The sequence below is a fragment of the Belonocnema kinseyi genome, chromosome 10, assembly GCF_010883055.1.
Source record: "Belonocnema kinseyi isolate 2016_QV_RU_SX_M_011 chromosome 10, B_treatae_v1, whole genome shotgun sequence".
NCBI lineage: Eukaryota > Metazoa > Arthropoda > Insecta > Hymenoptera > Cynipidae > Belonocnema > Belonocnema kinseyi.
The window spans coordinates 70,556,566-70,560,490 of record NC_046666.1 but is presented as its reverse complement, the minus strand read 5'-3'; the positions used below and the strand labels follow the sequence as shown (position 1 = coordinate 70,560,490).

Genomic DNA, 3,925 nt, shown 5'->3' with positions numbered 1-3,925 from the left:
TTATACGAGATTGTTTAATAATGAATAAAGATTAGTTTTTATGACAGTCAGAATGACCATTTTTTTGGGGCAAGTGTACACTCAAAGTTCTTAACCGATCGTCTTGAAGTCATAAAACTTGGACTCAAGACATAAATTTATGTCTTCAAAGCATAGAACCTTGTCTCCAAGACATAAATTGAAGTCTGGCTCCGTCTCAAAACTGAGACATGCTCAAGTCGACCTTTTCGACTTCAGCATGTCTTGATTGGGGGCAATTGAAGTCAAACTCAAGTAGAAGCATTTTCACTCGGGCTACAATTAAAATTTTTTAAAAATTTTTTACGTAAAAACTGATTTTCCACTACATTAAAACTCAAAGACCTTAAGAATCTCATAAAAAAAGTTTTTAATATTATAACTAAATTAAAGCAAACATTCTTACAAACAAATCTTTGTATTTGGTTTAAATAAATAACATTTTGGTTGATTTTACTCGATTTTTTCAATGTGTTAGAAAAATTTTACAGTACACAAGTTAAATATCCTAAGATGGAATAATTCTATGGATAACAGAAAAAGGAACCAGTTGGAACTGTAATCTATTGAATCAATTTTGCGATCAAATACCAATTTTCCCGACATCTTGAAGAATGAAAACTGAATATTAAGCCAATCTATTTGTCACAAAAATTTATTTCTGAAAAGAATTCCCTCAATAACGAAACTCGTGAAAAAACTGAATGAAAAGTATGTTTTTAAGATTCGACTGAAATCAAGATAATATTGATTTTAATATAAAATTTCCGAGTATGGGATGTTCATGGTATTATATAATCTCGCCAACCTGTGTGTGGCTTCCTATTCAAAATTTATTAAAAATTCTTAGGTGGCCTCCTATAAAAAGTTGCATCATATATTTCATTATGTATATTATTTCTTAAATTACTTGACCAACTTTCATTTTTCAAAGAGTTTTACAAATCAGTAATTAATTACGAATAATAATTAATCAATAATTATGTTAGCATAATCAATGATTATTTTAGTTTTTAAATACAAACTTTTTACAACAGTTTGTAATCTAAATAAAACTTTAAGACAATCTTCTCCAATAAAATGTTTTCCTCTGAAAAGCTCATCAAATAACAAGATTTGGAAAGAAGCTGAATATTTATGGAAGGATAAAACTCGCTGTTCTATTCTAAATAATTTTATTATTTCGCAATATGTAATAATTTTTTATCTGAAAACATAAAACCGCTTAAAAGCAAAACACAAAATAATAATATAAATCTTACTGTCAAAAACCTTCCGAAAAGAATAAAAAATACAATCTCTAGTTTATGAGTCTTTAAAACATAAAGCTTTTGCGAGCACGTGACGACTGCGCTTTAAAGGTATAACATAAAAGCGAATAATTTTAAAACTGGAAATATGCAATCACTTTTTATCTGGAAATTAAAACCAAGTAAGAGGAAAATATGAAGCAACTGTAAAATGCTTATTAGCAACAATGCATAAGAGTAAATTGAAAAATGTGGACTGTTTGATAAACTTTCTTTTAAAAGTTGTCCTAAAAACCACCATTATTTTGATACATTGAAAAATATCTACAATGAAAAAAGGATTACTGGTAACAAGTGAATTTTACTAGGCTGAAGTAAGTGAAAGTCCTGCTTATTTTTAAAGAAACATTTATTTGAGGCAAATAAATACGACCTGTTGGTCGAAGCGAATTATTTCTTTGAATGAAAGCAATATTAATTGAAGACAAAGAATATATTTTTTACAACAAATGAATGACTCATTGTTCCAAATGAATATGCCATCGATTGGAATGAATATTTCTTTGAAATGGGGAAATATGAATTAAAGGAAAGAAATGTATTTTAAGGTCAAGCAAATATTTTATAAGCTCAAAAATCTATTTCTCACAGTAAATTTCTGAATATTTAAAGCACAAAAATATATCTCTCGATTCAAAAAACTATTTCTTTGACCTAGACCATGCGTGAGTTCAATAAAGTGTTAGTACTTTAATTGTAGTACATATTTTCCTGAATAAGCAACTGGATTCTTTTAGCCTGAACTATAGATTACCATTTTTAATACTATACATATTTAAATTAAACAAATCACATAATTTAAAATCTTGATGGCACGTGAAACAGAAAAATTCGATGAAAAATTCACCCCCAGCAGAAATTGAACTTGGGTCCATCGAGTGTAAAGTCCACAGCGTTGACCACGATTTTAACGTGACATGAGAATTTTAAAGCGGAAACCCGTATTGAAACCTCACCATAATGCCAAAGAAATATTTCTTCAAATCAAAAACATGGATATTTAATTTAACAATATATTTCTTGAAGCTAAAGAAGCATTCAATTGAAATAAATGACGCCAAATCATTACAGTTTTGATTACAAAGAAATGATTACTTCGTTGTAATAAATGTTTCTTTGTCATGAATAATTTAATTCTAGTAATTAAATGAAACATTTTCTTCCACTGGAGAAATAAGAATTCACGTAAACACAATACCTTGTTCATCTAAATAAATGCTATATTGCTATAAATGCATGAACCCTTTGTGACAAAAATATATATACTGTAATTTAATTAATATTATTTTGAATTAAATTATTATTTCATTGATTTAAATAAACCTAAATTCTTCATTAAAGTATGGAAAAATTATTGATTCAAATGTGTCCCGAATGCCTGGTTTAAATAAAAATTGCTTCTTTTAAAGAATATTTTCTTGCTGCAGAATTTTTTTCTAAACTATTATTTTTGAAAATTGTTATGTTGAGCGCCATTATTTTATCTATTCTAAAAATTTTGATATTCTTTTGGGATCATTTAATATATCAAGATTTCCTGATATCCAAAAATATACAACCTGTCGAACAATGCAGTATTAAAAAAAATCCTCTTTTACTTTCGAGCAAGTTTTTAATGTCTAGCAAAAAGATAAATAATTTTGAAACCTTGCGATGTGCAATAATTAATTATCTTAAATACAAAACAGCTTAGAAGGGAAGCATGAAATAAGAATTAAAAGCTTGAACTTTATTCCGATTTAGTATACAAATAATTATCAAGAACAAAACTGCTTAAATATGCAGATTTTTTTACTGATAACTATTTTTTTAATCCTAATAATTGATCCTTTCAAATTAAATGTACGGATTAACTGAATGTACTTAAAAAGCATCTCACTCTTATCCGATGTATGCTTTACCGATATTTCGTTTGGATCATACAAATTCCAGACAAAATGAGATATTGATTCGATATTGGCCGGCGTAGTAGTAGTGGCTTTTACATTCTTATCTCAATAAGAAGGTAACGGTTTTATGTGAAAAATTACTTTCGCAGATTACATCACATTTTGACGTTTTGAGGCCCACTAAGTCAAAAAAAAAAGTTGTTAAGGTGGTGTCTGTCTGTCGTAATTGCCGTTGTTGTCGTTGCCTGTATATCGGATAAATTTTGAAAGACTACTCGGATTGGATTTTGTTTTGTTGCACTTTTCGAGGGTTTAAAAAGCAATAGAGATGTCGTTAGCCAAACATTTTGGATATAAATTCAAAAGGGTAGAGCATTTTGAAAATTTTCAGAAAACATCTTTTTTAATCTTAAAAATGCTAATGTAGAGTTATTCGTAGTACTCAAGAAAATGAACAATTTAGCTTCATGACATTTTTCGAAAAAAAAAATTCCTAGAGTTATGGCATTTGTAAAATTAAAAAAAAACTAAAATACAAATTTCAAATAAAAAACAATCCAATTAGATAATTCCTTCAAATGCCACCGCGTTTATATAATGATCATCTGACTTACCAGGTGTATACATATGAAACCGGTATTTTTTCAAGAAAAAAGCACATTTATTTCAAGAGAATGATAACAAATATTTTATTCAAAGTATGCGCCC

General features: G+C 28.0%; 1 protein-coding gene across 1 annotated transcript in view; it reads left to right on the top strand.

The window, feature by feature from the left end:
• LOC117181193 (chondroitin sulfate N-acetylgalactosaminyltransferase 1) overlaps nt 1-3,925 on the top strand; it is a gene marked incomplete at its 5' end in the record, with an annotated part of 139,380 nt that overhangs the window by 72,952 nt on the left and 62,503 nt on the right. The gene's annotated exons all lie outside the window — the stretch shown is intronic.